Source organism: Drosophila sechellia, chromosome X, assembly GCF_004382195.2.
Source record: "Drosophila sechellia strain sech25 chromosome X, ASM438219v1, whole genome shotgun sequence".
Lineage (NCBI taxonomy): Eukaryota > Metazoa > Arthropoda > Insecta > Diptera > Drosophilidae > Drosophila > Drosophila sechellia.
The window spans coordinates 15,292,721-15,318,559 of NC_045954.1; the positions used below are offsets into that span (position 1 = coordinate 15,292,721).

Consider the following 25,839-nt stretch of genomic DNA (forward strand, 5'->3'; position numbering starts at 1 on the left):
AGGATGATAATTGGGCGGATAAGTTGGATGGGCGGCATTAATTGGGATTATTGCGATGACTGCGGCTGTGCATGGGTATATATGTATGTACATAGATCTCTATGCCGACACCCAAGTTGAGGTGTCTCATCAATCGCAATTGAGCGCATCTTAATTGCTAATTATGCAAATTCAACACGAAACAGGGCCAAATGTCAATGATTGCAGTACAGCGGTGGGCAAGAAGGCAGCACCTCCGACATGCCCTTTACGGGAATTTCTACTGTTCTACTCCCAGGAAGCTCTATACTAGTTTAATAACAAATATAAACCTTTTAGGAAATGATTTCTAGCTTATGTTATGTTTTGCAGATATATTTAGTGACTGAGCTCAACTTAAGGGTTTCACCGATAAATCTGTATGCTTGGGTGCTACTAGTGCGGACACAGGTGTACATATATGGCAGCAGCATCGACATTCGAATCTGGAACTGCATCTGGCACTGAGCCTTTGCCATTTTGCCCACGGTGCATTTTAAATCGAATGATGTTGACGATAATAATTAAACTTTGATTTGATTGCCAGTGACACGAAAACTTGGCCAACTCGGAGCCTTCAGGTGGGCGAGAGTTTCCCGGGAAAACTGAACTGGGAAATAGATGGGTGTGGCCTTGTGGGCGGATGGTTGAAAAACTGGCGATTGAATTGGGTGGCACAGAACCAGTCATGAGCTCTGAAAACTTTTGTCGAGCGAGCTTTTAAAATTTAAATATTGCATTATTGAATCCACTACGAGTTGGCCGAATACTGAAATTGCCTTAAAGTCAATTTTTTATGCAGCGTCCGCTTTTAACACGTGGCAAAGGAGAATTTAATAAATTTGATTAAAATGTTAAACACTGAGCCACATTGCTGAATTGTCAAAAATTAATCAGTTTTATTGGCATCGCAAAAGTTAAACAAAACAAAGCTATTTCGGTTTATTAAAAAGAAAATTATATCTAAATATAAACACTTTTAACTAATGGCATGTATAAAAAATAGTTGAGAACTAAACTCCATAGCAAATAAGTATAAAATCAAATAAACCTTGGAAAAAAGGAAATTTAATATGTACTTAAGTTGATGATGTTCTTGGAAATAATTTTAAAATTACATAAACCTATTACGAAAATTCAATTAAATAATTTAAGCTAATTCCCCAAACTTTTACCGAATTTAATTAACACATCAAACTTACGAAAAAAACTCGATTGAATCGGATTAAAATCTCAATTCTACAAAATTTGCTTATTAAAATCAAAGAAGATATATTAATAAGCTGGTGCATTAACCGTAAAAAATCGATGAGACTTAAAACATTTCTAATCACAGCAGTTGCATAACAACGGCGAATATCTAAATCAATGGGAATTAAGCCGAGTGAAGCAAAGTGTGTCGCAAAAATCAATAGGAATTATCCGAGACTAATCACGACATCGCAATTTGCAGCCGCAATAGCATCGAATAAAACGATGTCGGGAGAAGCAGCCGATGGGATCTGTGTCAGAAACCACTTGTTAGCCAAAGCCATTATTAATTTAACACCAATGGCCAAAAACCAACTTAAAGTGAGCTTCATTGGGCCAAGTTGGGGGCGTAAAGTACTTGTATAAGTACTCGAGTGCCGCAAACTTGAAAGCTTCGATTTGACCATTGGGACAGTTTGTCGATGCTCGTGTCCATGCTCCGTATTCCGCATCCGTATTCCGTATTTGTATTCGTATCCGTGTCCATACTCCGCATCCCGTAGATTCGTGTGTGTGGGTGGCTGCATGTCCGTGACAAAACTGGCTAATTCCAGTGGAGGGTTTCAATTTGGCCAGCGGTCTAAATAGGGGAAACCGCATAACATATATCTAGCGGGATTTGTGCGCCGTTCCCACCAATTAGTTGACAAATCTGTTCAGTGCCGGATTACGCTTTACTTGTGAGCCACCATTGCGATGACTATTCTCGTGCGCACACCTGTGCACTATAGGCGGAATGGTACCATTTTGTGGCCAAAATTAATAACATCAAAACGGAGAGAGATATTTAGATTCGGTTTTTTGTATTGGATTATACTAGGCCATATCTTATATGATACCAAAAATTGTGGGCGTGGTTTGTAACTCAAGAACGGATAAAGATATTCAATTTAATTGTTTTGCTACTACCGAGTACAGGACCGAGTACGGGACCAAATTTTCGCATTTGCGAAAAATTTGCGAAAAATTTAAAAATCCTAGAATTCCCAAACTTGAATGCAAATCGATTGAGATTTAAACAACGAACTCAGCGAGGTATGACATTCCGCATTTGGGTCATTATTTTCAATGTTTTGATCAAAATACCGATAATTTTTTTCACAAAAAATCTGGAAAACTATTTTTGGCAAAAAACGCAATTTTCAGGTTGGCTTTTTTGGCTATAACTTGTCTAAAAATGGTCACACAGCAAAAAGAAGTACCATTGTATGATCCTTATAACCAATACTAACCACCCCTTTCCCTTTTAAACGGATTTTGTAAAACTAATTTTTGGGCAAATTTTCGCATTTTTTGTAAGGGGTACCATCATCAAAATTTGCGAAAAATTGAAAAATCCTAGAATTCCCAAACTTGAATGCAAATCGATTGGGATTTAAACAACGAACTCAGCGAGGTATGAAATTCCGCGTTTGGGTCACTATTTTCAATGTTTTGATCAAAATACCGATAATTTTTTTCACAAAAAATCTGGAAAACTATTTTTGGCCAAAAACGCAATTTTCAAGTTGGCTTTTTTGGCTATAACTTGTCTAAAAATGGTCACACAGCAAAAATAAGTACCATTGTATACTCCTTATAACCAATACTAACCACCCCTTTCCCTTTTAAACGGATTTTGTTAAACTAATTTTTGGGCAAATTTTCGCATTTTTTGTAAGGGGTACCATCATCAAAATTTGCGAAAAATTGAAAAATCCTAGAATTCCCAAACTTGAATTCAAATCGATTGGGATTTAAACAACGAACTCAGCGAGGTATGACATTCCGCATTTGGGTCATTATTTTCAATGTTTAGATCAAAATACCGATAATTTTTTTCACACAAAATCTGGAAAACTATTTTTGGCAAAAAACGCAATTTTCAAGTTGGCTTTTTTGGCTATAACTTGTCTAAAAATGGTCACACAGCAAAAAGAAGTACCATTTTATACTCCTTATAACCAATACTAACCACCCCTTTCCCTTTTAAACGGATTTTGTAAAACTAATTTTTGGGCAAATTTTCGCAAATTTTGTATCATCAAAATTTGCGAAAAATTGAAAAATCCTAGAATTCCCAAACTTGAATGCAAATCGATTGGGATTTAAACAACGAACTCAGCGAGGTATGAAATTCCGCATTTGTGTAATTATTTTCAATGTTTTGATCAAAATACCGATAATTTTTTTCACAAAAAATCTGGAAAACTATTTTTGGCAAAAAACGCAATTTTCAAGTTGGCTTTTTTGGCTAAAACTTGTCTAAAAATGGTCACACAGCAAAAAGAAGTACCATTTTATACTCCTTATAACCAATACTAACCACCCCTTTCCCTTTTAAACGGATTTTGTAAAACTAATTTTTGGGCAAATTTTCGCATTTTTTGTAAGGGGTACATCATCAAAATTTGCGAAAAATTGAAAAATCCTAGAATTCCCAAACTTGAATTCAAATCGATTGGGATTTAAACAACGAACTCAGCGAGGTATGACATTCCGCATTTGTGTAATTATTTTCAATGTTTTGATCAAAATACCGATAATTTTTTTCACAAAAAATCTGGAAAACTATTTTTGGCAAAAAACGCAATTTTCAAGTTGGCTTTTTTGGCTAAAACTTGTCTAAAAATGGTCACACAGCAAAAAGAAGTACCATTTTATACTCCTTATAACCAATACTAACCACCCCTTTCCCTTTAAAACGGATTTTGTAAAACTAATTTTTGGGCAAATTTTCGCATTTTTTGTAAGGGGTACCATCATCAAAATTTGCGAAAAATTGAAAAATCCTAGAATTCCCAAACTTGAATTCAAATCGATTGGGATTTAAACAACGAACTCAGCGAGGTATGACATTCCGCATTTGGGTCATTATTTTCAATGTTTAGATCAAAATACCGATAATTTTTTTCACAAAAAATCTGGAAAACTATTTTTGGCAAAAAACGCAATTTTTAAGTTGGCTTTTTTGGCTATAACTTGTCTAAAAATGGTCACACAGCAAAAAGAAGTACCATTTTATACTCCTTATAACCAATACTAACCACCCCTTTCCCTTTTAAACGGATTTTGTAAAACTAATTTTTGGGCAAATTTTCGCATTTTTTGTAAGGGGTACCATCATCAAAATTTGCGAAAAATTGAAAAATCCTAGAATTCCCAAACTTGAATTCAAATCGATTGGGATTTAAACAACGAACTCAGCGAGGTATGACATTCCGCATTTGGGTCATTATTTTCAATGTTTAGATCAAAATACCGATAATTTTTTTCACAAAAAATCTGGAAAACTATTTTTGGCAAAAAACGCAATTTTTAAGTTGGCTTTTTTGGCTATAACTTGTCTAAAAATATTCACACAGCAAAAAGAACTACCATTTTATACTCCTTATAACCAATACTAACCACCCCTTTCCCTTTTAAACGGATTTTGTAAAACTAATTTTTGGGCAAATTTTCGCATTTTTTGTAAGGGGTACCATCATCAAAATTTTCGAAAAATTGAAAAATCCTAGAATTTCCAAACTTGAATGCAGATCGATTGGGATTTAAACAACGAACTCAGCGAGGTATGACATTCCTTATTTGGGTCATTATTTTCAATGTTTTGATCAAAATACCAAAAATTGTTTTCACAAAAAATCTGGAAAACTTTTTTCGGCAAAAAACCCAATTTTCAAGTTGGCTTTTTGGCTAAAACTTGTCTAAAAATGGTCACACAGCAAAAATAAGTACCATTTTATACTCCTTATAACCAATACTAACCACCCCTTTCCCTTTTAAACGGATTTTGTAAAACTAATTTTTGGGCAAATTTTCGCATTTTTTGTAAGGGGTACCATCATCAAAATTTTCGAAAAATTGAAAAATCCTAGAATTCCCAAACTTGAATTCAAATCGATTGGGATTTAAACAACGAACTCAGCGAGGTATGAAATTCCGCATTTGGGTCATTATTTTCAATGTTTTGATCAAAATACCGATAATTTTTTTCACAAAAAATCTGGAAAACTATTTTTGGCAAAAAACGCAATTTTCAAGTTGGCTTTTTTGGCTATAACTTGTCTAAAAATGGTCACACAGCAAAAAGAAGTACCATTTTATACTCCTTATAACCAATACTAACCACCCCTTTCCCTTTTAAACGGATTTTGTAAAACTAATTTTTGGGCAAATTTTCGCATTTTTTGTAATCATCAAAATTTGCGAAAAATTGAAAAATCCTAGAATTCCCAAACTTGAATGCAAATCGATTGGGATTTAAACAACGAACTCAGCGAGGTATGAAATTCCGCATTTGGGTCATTATTTTCAATGTTTTGATCAAAATACCGATAATTTTTTTCACAAAAAATCTGGAAAACTATTTTTGGCAAAAAACGCAATTTTCAAGTTGGCTTTTTTGGCTATAACTTGTCTAAAAATGGTCACACAGCAAAAAGAAGTACCATTTTATACTCCTTATAACCAATACTAACCACCCCTTTCCCTTTTAAACGGATTTTGTAAAACTAATTTTTGGGCAAATTTTCGCATTTTTTGTAAGGGGTACCATCATCAAAATTTTCGAAAAATTGAAAAATCCTAGAATTTCCAAACTTGAATGCAGATCGATTGGGATTTAAACAACGAACTCAGCGAGGTATGACATTCCTTATTTGGGTCATTATTTTCAATGTTTAGATCAAAATACCGATAATTTTTTTCACAAAAAATCTGGAAAACTATTTTTGGCAAAAAACGCAATTTTCAAGTTGGCTTTTTTGGCTATAACTTGTCTAAAAATGGTCACACAGCAAAAAGAAGTACCATTTTATACTCCTTATAACCAATACTAACCACCCCTTTCCCTTTTAAACGGATTTTGTAAAACTAATTTTTGGGCAAATTTTCGCATTTTTTGTAAGGGGTACCATCATCAAAATTTTCGAAAAATTGAAAAATCCTAGAATTCCCAAACTTGAATGCAAATCGATTGGGATTTAAACAACGAACTCAGCGAGGTATGAAATTCCGCATTTGGGTCATTATTTTCAATGTTTTGATCAAAATACCGATAATTTTTTTCACAAAAAATCTGGAAAACTATTTTTGGCAAAAAACGCAATTTTCAAGTTGGCTTTTTTGGCTATAACTTGTCTAAAAATGGTCACACAGCAAAAAGAAGTACCATTTTATACTCCTTATAACCAATACTAACCACCCCTTTCCCTTTTAAACGGATTTTGTAAAACTAATTTTTGGGCAAATTTTCGCATTTTTTGTAAGGGGTACCATCATCAAAATTTGCGAAAAATTGAAAAATCCTAGAATTCCCAAACTTGAATTCAAATCGATTGGGATTTAAACAACGAACTCAGCGAGGTATGACATTCCGCATTTGGGTCATTATTTTCAATGTTTAGATCAAAATACCGATAATTTTTTTCACAAAAAATCTGGAAAACTATTTTTGGCAAAAAACGCAATTTTTAAGTTGGCTTTTTTGGCTATAACTTGTCTAAAAATGGTCACACAGCAAAAAGAAGTACCATTTTATACTCCTTATAACCAATACTAACCACCCCTTTCCCTTTTAAACGGATTTTGTAAAACTAATTTTTGGGCAAATTTTCGCATTTTTTGTAAGGGGTACCATCATCAAAATTTGCGAAAAATTGAAAAATCCTAGAATTCCCAAACTTGAATTCAAATCGATTGGGATTTAAACAACGAACTCAGCGAGGTATGACATTCCGCATTTGGGTCATTATTTTCAATGTTTAGATCAAAATACCGATAATTTTTTTCACAAAAAATCTGGAAAACTATTTTTGGCAAAAAACGCAATTTTTAAGTTGGCTTTTTTGGCTATAACTTGTCTAAAAATATTCACACAGCAAAAAGAAGTACCATTTTATACTCCTTATAACCAATACTAACCACCCCTTTCCCTTTTAAACGGATTTTGTAAAACTAATTTTTGGGCAAATTTTCGCATTTTTTGTAAGGGGTACCATCATCAAAATTTTCGAAAAATTGAAAAATCCTAGAATTCCCAAACTTGAATGCAGATCGATTGGGATTTAAACAACGAACTCAGCGAGGTATGACATTCCTTATTTGGGTCATTATTTTCAATGTTTTGATCAAAATACCAAAAATTGTTTTCACAAAAAATCTGGAAAACTTTTTTCGGCAAAAAACCCAATTTTCAAGTTGGCTTTTTTGGCTAAAACTTGTCTAAAAATGGTCACACAGCAAAAATAAGTACCATTTTATACTCCTTATAACCAATACTAACCACCCCTTTCCCTTTTAAACGGATTTTGTAAAACTAATTTTTGGGCAAATTTTCGCATTTTTTGTAAGGGGTACCATCATCAAAATTTTCGAAAAATTGAAAAATCCTAGAATTCCCAAACTTGAATTCAAATCGATTGGGATTTAAACAACGAACTCAGCGAGGTATGAAATTCCGCATTTGGGTCATTATTTTCAATGTTTTGATCAAAATACCGATAATTTTTTTCACAAAAAATCTGGAAAACTATTTTTGGCAAAAAACGCAATTTTCAAGTTGGCTTTTTTGGCTATAACTTGTCTAAAAATGGTCACACAGCAAAAAGAAGTACCATTTTATACTCCTTATAACCAATACTAACCACCCCTTTCCCTTTTAAACGGATTTTGTAAAACTAATTTTTGGGCAAATTTTCGCATTTTTTGTAATCATCAAAATTTGCGAAAAATTGAAAAATCCTAGAATTCCCAAACTTGAATGCAAATCGATTGGGATTTAAACAACGAACTCAGCGAGGTATGAAATTCCGCATTTGGGTCATTATTTTCAATGTTTTGATCAAAATACCGATAATTTTTTTTCACAAAAAATCTGGAAAACTATTTTTGGCAAAAAACGCAATTTTCAAGTTGGCTTTTTTGGCTATAACTTGTCTAAAAATGGTCACACAGCAAAAAGAAGTACCATTTATACTCCTTATAACCAATACTAACCACCCCTTTCCCTTTTAAACGGATTTTGTAAAACTAATTTTTGGGCAAATTTTCGCATTTTTTGTAAGGGGTACCATCATCAAAATTTTCGAAAAATTGAAAAATCCTAGAATTTCCAAACTTGAATGCAGATCGATTGGGATTTAAACAACGAACTCAGCGAGGTATGACATTCCTTATTTGGGTCATTATTTTCAATGTTTAGATCAAAATACCGATAATTTTTTTCACAAAAAATCTGGAAAACTATTTTTGGCAAAAAACGCAATTTTCAAGTTGGCTTTTTTGGCTATAACTTGTCTAAAAATGGTCACACAGCAAAAAGAAGTACCATTTTATACTCCTTATAACCAATACTAACCACCCCTTTCCCTTTTAAACGGATTTTGTAAAACTAATTTTTGGGCAAATTTTCGCATTTTTTGTAAGGGGTACCATCATCAAAATTTTCGAAAAATTGAAAATCCTAGAATTCCCAAACTTGAATGCAAATCGATTGGGATTTAAACAACGAACTCAGCGAGGTATGAAATTCCGCATTTGGGTCATTATTTTCAATGTTTTGATCAAAATACCGATAATTTTTTTCACAAAAAATCTGGAAAACTATTTTTGGCAAAAAACGCAATTTTCAAGTTGGCTTTTTTGGCTATAACTTGTCTAAAAATGGTCACACAGCAAAAAGAAGTACCATTTTATACTCCTTATAACCAATACTAACCACCCCTTTCCCTTTTAAACGGATTTTGTAAAACTAATTTTTGGGCAAATTTTCGCATTTTTTTGTAAGGGGTACCATCATCAAAATTTGCGAAAATTGAAAATCCTAGAATTCCCAAACTTGAATGCAAATCGATTGGGATTTAAACAACGAACTCAGCGAGGTATGAAATTCCGCATTTGGGTCATTATTTTCAATGTTTAGATCAAAATACCGATAATTTTTTTCACAAAAAATCTGGAAAACTTTTTTCGGCAAAAAACCCAATTTTCAAGTTGGCTTTTTTGGCTAAAACTTGTCTAAAAATGGTCACACAGCAAAAATAAGTACCATTTTATACTCCTTATAACCAATACTAACCACCCCTTTCCCTTTTAAACGGATTTTGTAAAACTAATTTTTGGGCAAATTTTCGCATTTTTTGTAAGGGGTACCATCATCAAAATTTTCGAAAAATTGAAAAATCCTAGAATTCCCAAACTTGAATTCAAATCGATTGGGATTTAAACAACGAACTCAGCGAGGTATGAAATTCCGCATTTGGGTCATTATTTTCAATGTTTTGATCAAAATACCGATAATTTTTTTCACAAAAAATCTGGAAAACTATTTTTGGCAAAAAACGCAATTTTCAAGTTGGCTTTTTTGGCTATAACTTGTCTAAAATGGTCACACAGCAAAAAGAAGTACCATTTTATACTCCTTATAACCAATACTAACCACCCTTTCCCTTTTAAACGGATTTTGTAAAACTAATTTTTGGGCAAATTTTCGCATTTTTTGTAATCATCAAATTTGCGAAAAATTGAAAAATCCTAGAATTCCCAAACTTGAATGCAAATCGATTGGGATTTAAACAACGAACTCAGCGAGGTATGAAATTCCGCATTTGTGTAATTATTTTCAATGTTTTGATCAAAATACCGATAATTTTTTTCACAAAAAATCTGGAAACTATTTTTGGCAAAAAACGCAATTTTCAAGTTGGCTTTTTTGGCTATAACTTGTCTAAAAATGGTCACACAGCAAAAAGAAGTACCATTTTATACTCCTTATAACCAATACTAACCACCCTTTCCCTTTTAAACGGATTTTGTAAAACTAATTTTTGGGCAAATTTTCGCATTTTTTGTAAGGGGTACCATCATCAAAATTTTCGAAAAATTGAAAAATCCTAGAATTTCCAAACTTGAATGCAGATCGATTGGGATTTAAACAACGAACTCAGCGAGGTATGACATTCCTTATTTGGGTCATTATTTCAATGTTTAGATCAAAATACCGATAATTTTTTTCACAAAAATCTGGAAAACTATTTTTGGCAAAAAACGCAATTTTCAAGTTGGCTTTTTTGGCTATAACTTGTCTAAAAATGGTCACACAGCAAAAAGAAGTACCATTTTATACTCCTTATAACCAATACTAACCACCCCTTTCCCTTTTAAACGGATTTTGTAAAACTAATTTTTGGGCAAATTTTCGCATTTTTTGTAAGGGGTACCATCATCAAAATTTTCGAAAAATTGAAAAATCCTAGAATTTCCAAACTTGAATGCAGATCGATTGGGATTTAAACAACGAACTCAGCGAGGTATGACATTCCTTATTTGGGTCATTATTTTCAATGTTTTGATCAAAATACCAAAAATTGTTTTCACAAAAAATCTGGAAAACTTTTTTCGGCAAAAAACCCAATATTCAAGTTGGCTTTTTTGGCTATAACTTGTCTAAAAATGGTCACACAGCAAAAAGAAGTACCATTTTATACTCCTTATAACCAATACTAACACCCTTTCCCTTTAAACGGATTTTGTAAAACTAATTTTTGGGCAATTTTCGCATTTTTTGTAAGGGGTACCATCATCAAAATTTGCGAAAAATTGAAAAATCCTAGAATTCCCAAACTTGAATGCAAATCGATTGGGATTTAAAGAACGAACTCAGCGAGGTATGAAATTCCGCATTTGTGTAATTATTTTCAATGTTTAGATCAAAATACCGATAATTTTTTTCACAAAAAATCTGGAAAACTATTTTTGGCAAAAACGCAATTTTCAAGTTGGCTTTTTTGGCTATAACTTGTCTAAAAATGGTCACACAGCAAAAAGAAGTACCATTTTATACTCCTTATAACCAATACTAACCACCCTTTCCCTTTTAAACGGATTTTGTAAAACTAATTTTTGGGCAAATTTTCGCATTTTTTGTAAGGGGTACCATCATCAAAATTTTCGAAAAATTGAAAATCCTAGAATTCCCAAACTTGAATGCAAATCGATTGGGATTTAAACAACGAACTCAGCGAGGTATGACATTCCGCATTTGGGTCATTATTTTCAATGTTTTGATCAAAATACCGATAATTTTTTTCACAAAAATCTGGAAAACTATTTTTGGCAAAAAACGCAATTTTCAAGTTGGCTTTTTTGGCTAAAACTTGTCTAAAAATGGTCACACAGCAAAAAGAAGTACATTTTATACTCCTTATAACCAATACTAACCACCCTTTCCTTTTAAACGGATTTTGTAAAACTAATTTTTGGGCAAATTTTCGCATTTTTTGTAAGGGGTACATCATCAAATTTGCGAAAAATTGAAAAATCCTAGAATTCCCAAACTTGAATGCAAATCGATTGGGATTTAAAGAACGAACTCAGCGAGGTATGAAATTCCGCATTTGTGTAATTATTTTCAATGTTTTGATCAAAATACCGATAATTTTTTTTCACAAAAATCTGGAAAACTATTTTGGCAAAAAACGCAATTTTCAAGTTGGCTTTTTTGGCTATAACTTGTCTAAAAATGGTCACACAGCAAAAAGAAGTACCATTTTATACTCCTTATAACCAATACTAACCACCCCTTTCCTTTTAAACGGATTTTGTAAAACTAATTTTTGGGCAAATTTTCGCATTTTTTGTAAGGGGTACCATCATCAAAATTTGCGAAAAATTGAAAAATCCTAGAATTCCCAAACTTGAATGCAAATCGATTGGGATTTAAAGAACGAACTCAGCGAAGTATGAAATTCCGCATTTGTGTAATTATTTTCAATGTTTAGATCAAAATACCGATAATTTTTTTCACAAAAAATCTGGAAAACTATTTTTGGCAAAAACACGCAATTTTCAAGTTGGCTTTTTTGGCTATAACTTGTCTAAAAATGGTCACACAGCAAAAAGAAGTACCATTTTATACTCCTTATAACCAATACTAACCACCCCTTTCCCTTTTAAACGGATTTTGTAAAACTAATTTTTGGGCAAATTTTCGCATTTTTTGTAAGGGGTACCATCATCAAAATTTTCGAAAAATTGAAAAATCCTAGAATTCCCAAACTTGAATGCAAATCGATTGGGATTTAAACAACGAACTCAGCGAGGTATGAAATTCCGCATTTGGGTCATTATTTTCAATGTTTTGATCAAAATACCGATAATTTTTTTCACAAAAAATCTGGAAAACTATTTTTGGCAAAAAACGCAATTTTCAAGTTGGCTTTTTGGCTATAACTTGTCTAAAAATGGTCACACAGCAAAAAGAAGTACCATTTTATACTCCTTATAACCAATACTAACCACCCTTTCCCTTTTAAACGGATTTTGTAAAACTAATTTTTGGGCAAATTTTCGCATTTTTTGTAAGGGGTACATCATCAAAATTTTCGAAAATTGAAAAATCCAGAATTCCCAAACTTGAATGCAAATCGATTGGGATTTAAACAACGAACTCAGCGAGGTATGAAATTCCGCATTTGTGTAATTATTTTCAATGTTTTGATCAAAATACGATAATTTTTTTCACAAAAATCTGGAAAACTATTTTTGGCAAAAAACGCAATTTTCAAGTTGGCTTTTTTGGCTAAACTTGTCTAAAAATGGTCACACAGCAAAAAGAAGTACCATTTTATACTCCTTATAACCAATACTACCACCCCTTTCCCTTTTAAACGGATTTTGTAAAACTAATTTTGGGCAAATTTTCGCATTTTTTGTAAGGGGTACCATCATCAAAATTTTCGAAAAATTGAAAAATCCTAGAATTCCCAAACTTGAATGCAAATCGATTGGGATTTTAAACAACGAACTCAGCGAGGTATGACATTCCGATTTGGGTCATTATTTTCAATGTTTTGATCAAAATACCGATAATTTTTTTCACAAAATCTGGAAACTATTTTTGGCAAAAAACGCAATTTTCAAGTTGGGCTTTTTTGGCTAAAACTTGTCTAAAAATGGTCACACAGCAAAAAGAAGTACCATTTTATACTCCTTATAACCAATACTAACCACCCCTTTCCCTTTTAAACGGATTTTGTAAAACTAATTTTTGGGCAAATTTTCGCATTTTTTGTAAGGGGTACCATCATCAAAATTTTCGAAAAATTGAAAATCCTAGAATTCCCAAACTTGAATGCAATCGATTGGGATTTAAACAACGAACTCAGCGAGGTATGACATTCCGCATTTGGGTCATTATTTTCAATGTTTGATCAAAATACCGATAATTTTTTTCACAAAAAATCTGGAAAACTATTTTTGGCAAAAAACGCAATTTTCAAGTTGGCTTTTTTGGCTATAACTTGTCTAAAATGGTCACACAGCAAAAGAAGTTACATTTTATACTCCTTATAACCAATACTAACCACCCCTTTCCCTTTTAAACGGATTTTGTAAAACTAATTTTTTGGGCAAATTTTCGCATTTTTGTAAGGGGTACCATCATCAAAATTTGCGAAAAATTGAAAAATCCTAGAATCCCAACTTGAATGCAAATCGATGGGATTTAAAGAACGAACTCAGCGAGGTATGAAATTCCGCATTTGTGTAATTATTTCAATGTTTGATCAAATACCGATAATTTTTTTCACAAAAAATCTGGAAAACTATTTTTGGCAAAAACACGCAATTTTCAAGTTGGCTTTTTTGGCTATAACTTGTCTAAAAATGGTCACACAGCAAAAGAAGTACCATTTTATACTCCTTATAACCAATACTAACCACCCCTTTCCCTTTTAAACGGATTTTGTAAAACTAATTTTTGGGCAAATTTTCGCATTTTTTGTAAGGGGTACCATCATCAAAATTTTCGAAAAATGAAAAATCCTAGAATTCCCAACTTGAATGCAATCGATTGGGATTTAAACAACGAACTCAGCGAGGTATGAAATTCCGCATTTGGTCATTATTTTCAATGTTTTGATCAAAATACCGATAATTTTTTTCACAAAAAATCTGGAAAACTATTTTTGGCAAAAAACGCAATTTTCAAGTTGGCTTTTTGGCTAAAACTTGTCTAAAAATGGTCACACAGCAAAAAGAAGTACCATTTTATACTCCTTATAACCAATACTAACCACCCCTTTCCCTTTTAAACGGATTTTGTAAAACTAATTTTGGGCAAATTTTCGCATTTTTTGTAAGGGGTACCATCATCAAAATTTTCGAAAAATTGAAAAATCCTAGAATTCCCAAACTTGAATGCAAATCGATTGGGATTTAAACAACGAACTCAGCGAGGTATGAATTCCGCATTTGGGTCATTATTTTCAATGTTTTGATCAAATACCGATAATTTTTTCACAAAAAATCTGGAAAACTATTTTTGGCAAAAAACGCAATTTTCAAGTTGGCTTTTTTGGCTATAACTTGTCTAAAAATGGTCACACAGCAAAAAGAAGTACCATTTTATACTCCTTATAACCAATACTAACCACCCCTTTCCCTTTTAAACGGATTTTGTAAAACTAATTTTTGGGCAAATTTTCGCATTTTTTGTAAGGGGTACCATCATCAAAATTTTCGAAAAATTGAAAAATCCTAGAATTCCCAAACTTGAATGCAAATCGATTGGGATTTAAACAACGAACTCAGCGAGGTATGACATTCCGCATTTGGGTCATTATTTTCAATGTTTTGATCAAAATACCGATAATTTTTTTCACAAAAAATCTGGAAAACTATTTTTGGCAAAAACACGCAATTTTCAAGTTGGCTTTTTTGGCTATAACTTGTCTAAAAATGGTCACACAGCAAAAAGAAGTACCATTTTATACTCTTATAACCAATACTAACCACCCTTTCCCTTTTAAACGGATTTTGTAAAACTAATTTTTGGGCAAATTTTCGCATTTTTTGTAAGGGGTCATCAAAATTTTCGAAAAATTGAAAAATCCTAGAATTCCCAAACTTGAATGCAAATCGATTGGGATTTAAACAACGAACTCAGCGAGGTATGAAATTCCGCATTTGGGTCATTATTTCAATGTTTGATCAAAATACCGATAATTTTTTTCACAAAAATCTGGAAAACTATTTTTGGCAAAAAACGCAATTTTCAAGTTGGCTTTTTTGGCTATAACTTGTCTAAAAATGGTCACACAGCAAAAAGAAGTACCATTTTATACTCCTTATAACCAATACTAACCACCCCTTTCCCTTTTAAACGGATTTTGTAAAACTAATTTTTGGGCAAATTTTCGCATTTTTTGTAAGGGGTACCATCATCAAAATTTTCGAAAAATTGAAAAATCCTAGAATTCCCAAACTTGAATGCAAATCGATTGGGATTTAAACAACGAACTCAGCGAAGGTATGAAATTCCGCATTTGGGTCATTATTTTCAATGTTTTGATCAAAATACCGATAATTTTTTCACAAAAAATCTGGAAAACTATTTTTGGGCAAAAAACGCAATTTTCAAGTTGGCTTTTTGGCTATAACTTGTCTAAAAATGGTCCACCAGCAAAAGAAGTACATTTATACTCCTTATAACCAATACTAACCACCCTTCCTTTTAAACGGATTTTGTAAAACTAATTTTTGGGCAAATTTTCGCATTTTTGTAAGGGTACCATCATCAAAATTTTCGAAAAATGAAAATCCTAGAATTCCAAACTTGAATGCAAATCGATTGGGATTAAACAACGAACTCAGCGAGGTATGAAATTCCGCATTTGGTCATTATTTCAATGTTTTGATCAAAATACCGATAATTTTTTTCACAAAAAATCTGGAAAACTATTTTTGGCAAAAAACCAATTTTCAAGTTGGCTTTTTGGCTATAACTTGACTAAAAATGGTCACACAGCAAAAAGAAGTACCATTTTATACTCCTTATAACCAATACTAACCACCCTTTCACTTTTAAACGGATTTTGTAAAATTAATTTTTGGCCAAATTTTCGCATTTTTTGTAAGGGTACCATCATCAAAATTTGCGAAAAATTGAAAAATCCTAGAATTCCAAACTTGAATGCAAATCGATTGGGATTTAAACAACGAACTCAGCGAGGTATGACATTCCTATTTGGGTCATTATTTTCAATGTTTTGATCAAAATACCGATAATTTTTTTCACAAAAAATCTGGAAAACTATTTTTGGCAAAAAACCAATTTTCAAGTTGGCTTTTTGGCTATAACTTGCTAAAAATGGTCACACAGCAAAAAGAAGTACCATTTTATACTCCTTATAACCAATACTAACCACCCCTTTCACTTTTAAACGGATTTTGTAAAATTAATTTTTGGCCAAATTTTCGCATTTTTTGTAAGGGTACCATCATCAAAATTTGCGAAAAATTAAAAATCCTAGAATTCCAAACTTGAATGCAAATCGATTGGATTTAAACAACGAACTCAGCGAGGTATGACATTCCTATTTGGGTCATTATTTTCAATGTTTTGATCAAAATACCGATAATTTTTTTCACAAAAAATCTGGAAAACTATTTTTGGCAAAAAACCAATTTTCAAGTTGGCTTTTTTGGCTATAACTTGCTAAAAATGGTCACACAGCAAAAAGAAGTACCATTTTATACTCCTTATAACCAATACTAACCACCCTTTCACTTTTAAACGGATTTTGTAAAATTAATTTTTGGCCAAATTTTCGCATTTTTTGTAAGGGTACCATCATCAAAATTTGCGAAAAATTGAAAAATCCTAGAATTCCAAACTTGAATGCAATCGATTGGATTTAAACAACGAACTCAGCGAGGTATGACATTCCTTATTTGGGTCATTATTTTCAATGTTTTGATCAAAATACGATAATTTTTTTCACAAAAAATCTGGAAAACTATTTTTGGCAAAAAACCAATTTTCAAGTTGGCTTTTTGGCTATAACTTGACTAAAAATGGTCACACAGCAAAAAGAAGTACCATTTTATACTCCTTATAACCAATACTAACCACCCTTTCCACTTTTAAACGGATTTTGTAAAATTAATTTTTGGCCAAATTTTCGCATTTTTGTAAGGGTACCATCATCAAAATTTGCGAAAAATTAAAAATCCTAGAATTCCAAACTTGAATGCAAATCGATTGGGATTTAAACAACGAACTCAGCGAGGTATGACATTCCTATTTGGGTCATTATTTTCAATGTTTTGATCAAAATACCGATATTTTTTTCACAAAAAATCTGGAAAACTATTTTGGCAAAAAACCAATTTTCAAGTTGGCTTTTTGGCTATAACTTGACTAAAAATGGTCACACAGCAAAAAGAAGTACCATTTTATACTCCTTATAACCAATACTAACCACCCCTTTCACTTTTAAACGGATTTTGTAAAATTAATTTTTGGCCAAATTTTCGCATTTTTTGTAAGGGTACCATCATCAAAATTTGCGAAAAATTGAAAAATCCTAGAATTCCAAACTTGAATGCAAATCGATTGGGATTTAAACAACGAACTCAGCGAGGTATGACATTCCTATTTGGGTCATTATTTTCAATGTTTTGATCAAAATACCGATATTTTTTTCACAAAAAATCTGGAAAACTATTTTTGGCAAAAAACCAATTTTCAAGTTGGCTTTTTGGCTATAACTTGACTAAAAATGGTCACACAGCAAAAAGAAGTACCATTTTATACTCCTTATAACCAATACTAACCACCCTTTCACTTTTAAACGGATTTGTAAAATTAATTTTTGGCCAAATTTTCGCATTTTTTGTAAGGGTACCATCATCAAAATTTGCGAAAAATTGAAAAATCCTAGAATTCCCAAACTTGAATGCAATCGATTGGGATTTAAACAACGAACTCAGCGAGGTATGACATTCCTATTTGGGTCATTATTTTCAATGTTTTGATCAAAATACGATATTTTTTTCACAAAAAATCTGGAAAACTATTTTTGGCAAAAAACCAATTTTCAAGTTGGCTTTTTTGGCTATAACTTGCTAAAAATGGTCACACAGCAAAAAGAAGTACCATTTTATACTCCTTATAACCAATACTAACCACCCTTTCACTTTTAAACGGATTTTGTAAAATTAATTTTTGGCCAAATTTTCGCATTTTTTGTAAGGGTCATCAAAATTTGCGAAAAATTGAAAAATCCTAGAATTCCAAACTTGAATGCAAATCGATTGGGATTTAAACAACGAACTCAGCGAGGTATGACATTCCATTTGGGTCATTATTTCAATGTTTTGATCAAAATAACGAATTTTTTTCACAAAAAATCTGGAAAACTATTTTTGGCAAAAAACCAATTTTCAAGTTGGCTTTTTGGCTATAACTTGACTAAAAATGGTCACACAGCAAAAAGAAGTACCATTTTATACTCCTTATAACCAATACTAACCACCCTTTCACTTTTAAACGGATTTTGTAAAATTAATTTTTGGCCAAATTTTCGCATTTTTTGTAAGGGTACCATCATCAAAATTTGCGAAAAATTGAAAAATCCTAGAATTCCCAAACTTGAATGCAAATCGATTGGGATTTAAACAACGAACTCAGCGAGGTATGACATTCCTTATTTGGGTCATTATTTTCAATGTTTTGATCAAAATACCGATATTTTTTTCACAAAAAATCTGGAAAACTATTTTTGGCAAAAAACCAATTTTCAAGTTGGCTTTTTGGCTATAACTTGCTAAAAATGGTCACACAGCAAAAAGAAGTACCATTTTATACTCCTTATAACCAATACTAACCACCCCTTTCACTTTTAAACGGATTTTGTAAAATTAATTTTTGGCCAAATTTTCGCATTTTTTGTAAGGGGTACCATCATCAAAATTTGCGAAAAATTAAAAATCCTAGAATTCCAAACTTGAATGCAAATCGATTGGGATTTAAACAACGAACTCAGCGAGGTATGACATTCCTATTTGGGTCATTATTTTCAATGTTTTGATCAAAATACGATTAATTTTTTTCACAAAAAATCTGGAAAACTATTTTTGGCAAAAAACCAATTTTCAAGTTGGCTTTTTGGCTATAACTTGACTAAAAATGGTCACACAGCAAAAAGAAGTACCATTTTATACTCCTTATAACCAATACTAACCACCCTTTCACTTTTAAACGGATTTTGTAAAATTAATTTTTGGCCAAATTTTCGCATTTTTTGTAAGGGGTACCATCATCAAAATTTCGAAAAATTGAAAAATCCTAGAATTCCAAACTTGAATGCAAATCGATTGGATTTAAACAACGAACTCAGCGAGGTATGACATTCCTATTTGGGTCATTATTTTCAATGTTTTGATCAAAATACCGATATTTTTTTCACAAAAAATCTGGAAAACTATTTTTGGCAAAAAACCAATTTTCAAGTTGGCTTTTTGGCTATAACTTGACTAAAAATGGTCACACAGCAAAAAGAAGTTACCATTTTATACTCCTTATAACCAATACTAACCACCCTTTCACTTTTAAACGGATTTTGTAAAATTAATTTTTGGCCAAATTTTCGCATTTTTTGTAAGGGTACCATCATCAAAATTTGCGAAAAATTGAAAAATCCTAGAATTCCAAACTTGAATGCAAATCGATTGGGATTTAAACAACGAACTCAGCGAGGTATGACATTCCTATTTGGGTCATTATTTTCAATGTTTTGATCAAAATACCGATTATTTTTTTCACAAAAAATCTGGAAAACTATTTTTGGCAAAAAACCAATTTTCAAGTTGGCTTTTTGGCTATAACTTGACTAAAAATGGTCACACAGCAAAAAGAAGTACCATTTTATACTCCTTATAACCAATACTAACCACCCTTTCACTTTTAAACGGATTTTGTAAAATTAATTTTTGGCCAAATTTTCGCATTTTTTGTAAGGGTACCATCATCAAAATTTGCGAAAAATTAAAAATCCTAGAATTCCAAACTTGAATGCAAATCGATTGGGATTTAAACAACGAACTCAGCGAGGTATGACATTCCTATTTGGGTCATTATTTTCAATGTTTTGATCAAAATACCGATATTTTTTTCACAAAAAATCTGGAAAACTATTTTTGGCAAAAAACCAATTTTCAAGTTGGCTTTTTTGGCTATAACTTGCTAAAAATGGTCACACAGCAAAAAGAATACCATTTTATACTCCTTATAACCAATACTAACACCCTTTCACTTTTAAACGGATTTTGTAAAATTAATTTTTGGCCAAATTTTCGCATTTTTTGTAAGGGGTACCATCATCAAAATTTGCGAAAAATTGAAAAATCCTAGAATTCCAAACTTGAATGCAAATCGATTGGGATTTAAACAACGAACTCAGCGAGGTATGACATTCCTATTTGGGTCATTATTTTCAATGTTTTGATCAAAATACGATATTTTTTTTCACAAAAAATCTGGAAAACTATTTTTGGCAAAAAACCAATTTTCAAGTTGGCTTTTTGGCTATAACTTGACTAAAAATGGTCACACAGCAAAAAGAAGTACCATTTTATACTCCTTATAACCAATACTAACACCCCTTTCACTTTTAAACGGATTTTGTAAAATTAATTTTTGGCCAAATTTTCGCATTTTTTGTAAGGGGTACCATCATCAAAATTTGCGAAAAATTAAAAATCCTAGAATTCCAAACTTGAATGCAAATCGATTGGATTTAAACAACGAACTCAGCGAGGTATGACATTCCTTATTTGGGTCATTATTTTCAATGTTTTGATCAAAATACGATATTTTTTTCACAAAAAATCTGGAAAACTATTTTTGGCAAAAAACCAATTTTCAAGTTGGCTTTTTGGCTATAACTTGACTAAAAATGGTCACACAGCAAAAAGAAGTACCATTTTATACTCCTTATAACCAATACTAACCACCCTTTCACTTTTAAACGGATTTGTAAAATTAATTTTTGGCCAAATTTTCGCATTTTTTGTAAGGGTACCATCATCAAAATTTGCGAAAAATTGAAAAATCCTAGAATTCCAAACTTGAATGCAAATCGATTGGGATTTAAACAACGAACTCAGCGAGGTATGACATTCCTTATTTGGGTCATTATTTTCAATGTTTTGATCAAAATACCGATAATTTTTTTCACAAAAAATCTGGAAAACTATTTTTGGCAAAAAACCAATTTTCAAGTTGGCTTTTTTGGCTATAACTTGCTAAAAATGGTCACACAGCAAAAAGAAGTACCATTTTATACTCCTTATAACCAATACTAACCACCCTTTCACTTTTAAACGGATTTTGTAAAATTAATTTTTGGCCAAATTTTCGCATTTTTTGTAAGGGTACCATCATCAAAATTTGCGAAAAATTAAAAATCCTAGAATTCCAAACTTGAATGCAATCGATTGGGATTTAAACAACGAACTCAGCGAGGTATGACATTCCTTATTTGGGTCATTATTTTCAATGTTTTGATCAAAATACCGATAATTTTTTTCACAAAAAATCTGGAAAACTATTTTTGGCAAAAAACCAATTTTCAAGTTGGCTTTTTGGCTATAACTTGTCTAAAAATGGTCACACAGCAAAAAGAAGTACCATTTTATACTCCTTATAACCAATACTAACCACCCCTTTCACTTTTAAACGGATTTTGTAAAATTAATTTTTGGCCAAATTTTCGCATTTTTTGTAAGGGTACCATCATCAAAATTTGCGAAAAATTGAAAAATCCTAGAATTCCAAACTTGAATGCAAATCGATTGGATTTAAACAACGAACTCAGCGAGGTATGACATTCCATTTGGGTCATTATTTCAATGTTTTGATCAAAATACGATAATTTTTTTCACAAAAAATCTGGAAAACTATTTTTGGCAAAAAACCAATTTTCAAGTTGGCTTTTTTGGCTATAACTTGCTAAAAATGGTCACACAGCAAAAAGAAGTACCATTTTATACTCCTTATAACCAATACTAACCCACCCTTTCACTTTTAAACGGATTTTGTAAAATTAATTTTTGGCCAAATTTTCGCATTTTTTGTAAGGGTACCATCATCAAAATTTGCGAAAAATTGAAAAATCCTAGAATTCCAAACTTGAATGCAAATCGATTGGGATTTAAACAACGAACTCAGCGAGGTATGACATTCCTATTTGGGTCATTATTTTCAATGTTTTGATCAAAATACGATATTTTTTTCACAAAAAATCTGGAAAACTATTTTGGCAAAAAACCAATTTTCAAGTTGGCTTTTTGGCTATAACTTGTCTAAAAATGGTCACACAGCAAAAAGAAGTACCATTTTATACTCCTTATAACCAATACTAACCACCCTTTCACTTTTAAACGGATTTTGTAAAATAATTTTTGGCCAAATTTTCGCATTTTTGTAAGGGTACCATCATCAAAATTTGCGAAAAATTGAAAAATCCTAGAATTCCAAACTTGAATGCAAATCGATTGGATTTAAACAACGAACTCAGCGAGGTATGACATTCCTATTTGGGTCATTATTTTCAATGTTTTGATCAAAATACGATATTTTTTTCACAAAAAATCTGGAAAACTATTTTTGGCAAAAAACCAATTTTCAAGTTGGCTTTTTTGGCTATAACTTGCTAAAAATGGTCACACAGCAAAAAGAAGTACCATTTTATACTCCTTATAACCAATACTAACCACCCTTCACTTTTAAACGGATTTTGTAAAATTAATTTTTGGCCAAATTTTCGCATTTTTTGTAAGGGGTACCATCATCAAAATTTGCGAAAAATTGAAAAATCCTAGAATTCCAAACTTGAATGCAATCGATTGGATTTAAACAACGAACTCAGCGAGGTATGACATTCCTTATTTGGGTCATTATTTTCAATGTTTTGATCAAAATACCAAATTTTTTTCACAAAAAATCTGGAAAACTTTTTTGGCAAAAAACCAATTTTCAAGTTGGCTTTTTGGCTATAACTTGTACTAAAAATGGTCACACAGCAAAAAAAGTACCATTTTATACTCCTTATAACCAATACTAACCACCCTTTCACTTTTAAACGGATTTTGTAAAATTAATTTTGGCCAAATTTTCGCATTTTTGTAAGGGTACATCATCAAAATTTGCGAAAAATTGAAAAATCCTAGAATTCCAAACTTGAATGCAAATCGATTGGATTTAAACAACGAACTCAGCGAGGTATGACATTCCTTATTTGGGTCATTATTTTCAATGTTTTGATCAAAATACCGATAATTTTTTTCACAAAAAATCTGGAAAACTATTTTTGGCAAAAAACCAATTTTCAAGTTGGCTTTTTTGGCTATAACTTGACTAAAAATGGTCACACAGCAAAAAGAAGTACCATTTTATACTCCTTATAACCAATACTAACCACCCTTTCACTTTTAAACGGATTTTGTAAAATTAATTTTTGGCCAAATTTTCGCATTTTTTGTAAGGGTACCATCATCAAAATTTGCGAAAAATTGAAAAATCCTAGAATTCCAAACTTGAATGCAAATCGATTGGATTTAAACAACGAACTCAGCGAGGTATGACATTCCTTATTTGGGTCATTATTTTCAATGTTTTGATCAAAATACGATAATTTTTTTCACAAAAAATCTGGAAAACTATTTTTGGCAAAAAACGCAATTTTCAAGTTGGCTTTTTGGCTATAACTTGACTAAAAATGGTCACACAGCAAAAAGAAGTACCATTTTATACTCCTTATAACCAATACTAACCACCCTTTCACTTTTAAACGGATTTTGTAAAATTAATTTTTGGCCAAATTTTCGCATTTTTTGTAAGGGTACCATCATCAAAATTTGCGAAAAATTGAAAAATCCTAGAATTCCAAACTTGAATGCAAATCGATTGGATTTAAACAACGAACTCAGCGAGGTATGACATTCCTATTTGGGTCATTATTTTCAATGTTTTGATCAAAATACCGATAATTTTTTTCACAAAAAATCTGGAAAACTATTTTGGCAAAAAACCAATTTTCAAGTTGGCTTTTTTGGCTATAACTTGACTAAAAATGGTCACACAGCAAAAAGAAGTACCATTTTATACTCCTTATAACCAATACTAACCACCCTTTCCACTTTTAAACGGATTTTGTAAAATTAATTTTTGGCCAAATTTTCGCATTTTTTGTAAGGGTACCATCATCAAAATTTGCGAAAAATTGAAAAATCCTAGAATTCCAAACTTGAATGCAATCGATTGGATTTAAACAACGAACTCAGCGAGGTATGACATTCCTTATTTGGGTCATTATTTTCAATGTTTTGATCAAAATACCGATATTTTTTTCACAAAAAATCTGGAAAACTATTTTTGGCAAAAAACCAATTTTCAAGTTGGCTTTTTTGGCTATAACTTGACTAAAAATGGTCACACAGCAAAAAGAAGTACCATTTTATACTCCTTATAACCAATACTAACCACCCTTTCACTTTTAAACGGATTTTGTAAAATAATTTTTGGCCAAATTTTCGCATTTTTTGTAAGGGTACCATCATCAAAATTTGCGAAAAATTGAAAAATCCTAGAATTCCAAACTTGAATGCAAATCGATTGGGATTTAAACAACGAACTCAGCGAGGTATGACATTCCTATTTGGGTCATTATTTTCAATGTTTTGATCAAAATACCGATAATTTTTTTCACAAAAAATCTGGAAAACTATTTTTGGCAAAAAACCAATTTTCAAGTTGGCTTTTTGGCTATAACTTGTCTAAAAATGGTCACACAGCAAAAAAGAAGTACCATTTTATACTCCTTATAACCAATACTAACCACCCTTTCCACTTTTAAACGGATTTTGTAAAATTAATTTTTGGCCAAATTTTCGCATTTTTTGTAAGGGTACCATCATCAAAATTTGCGAAAAATTGAAAAATCCTAGAATTCCAAACTTGAATGCAAATCGATTGGGATTTAAACAACGAACTAGCGAGGTATGACATTCCTTTTTGTCATATTTCAATTTTGATCAAAATACCGATAATTTTTTTCACAAAAATCTGGAAAACTATTTTTGGCAAAAAACGCAATTTTCAAGTTGCTTTTTGGCTATAACTTGACTAAAAATGGTCACACAGCAAAAAGAAGTACCATTTTATACTCCTTATAACCAATACTAACCACCCTTTCACTTTTAAACGGATTTTGTAAAATTAATTTTTGGCCAAATTTTCGCATTTTTTGTAAGGGTACCATCATCAAAATTTGCGAAAAATTGAAAAATCCTAGAATTCCAAACTTGAATGCAAATCGATTGGATTTAAACAACGAACTCAGCGAGGTATGACATTCCATTTGGGTCATTATTTTCAATGTTTTGATCAAAATACCGATAATTTTTTTCACAAAAAATCTGGAAAACTATTTTTGGCAAAAAACGCAATTTTCAAGTTGGCTTTTTGGCTATAACTTGACTAAAAATGGTCCACAGCAAAAAGAAGTACCATTTATACTCCTTATAACCAATACTAACACCCCTTTCCACTTTTAAACGGATTTGTAAAATTAATTTTTGGCCAAATTTTCGCATTTTTTGTAAGGGTACCATCATCAAAATTTGCGAAAAATTAAAAATCCTAGAATTCCAAACTTGAATGCAAATCGATTGGGATTTAAACAACGAACTCAGCGAGGTATGACATTCCTATTTGGGTCATATTTTCAATGTTTTGATCAAAAT

The 25,839-nt window shown here is 31.7% G+C and overlaps 1 protein-coding gene across 4 annotated transcripts in view; it reads right to left on the bottom strand.

Moving 5' to 3' along the window:
• The window catches only part of LOC6620374 (merozoite surface antigen 2, allelic form 4), a 94,860-nt gene that overhangs the window by 24,900 nt on the left and 44,121 nt on the right, over positions 1-25,839 (bottom strand). The window lies entirely within an intron of this gene.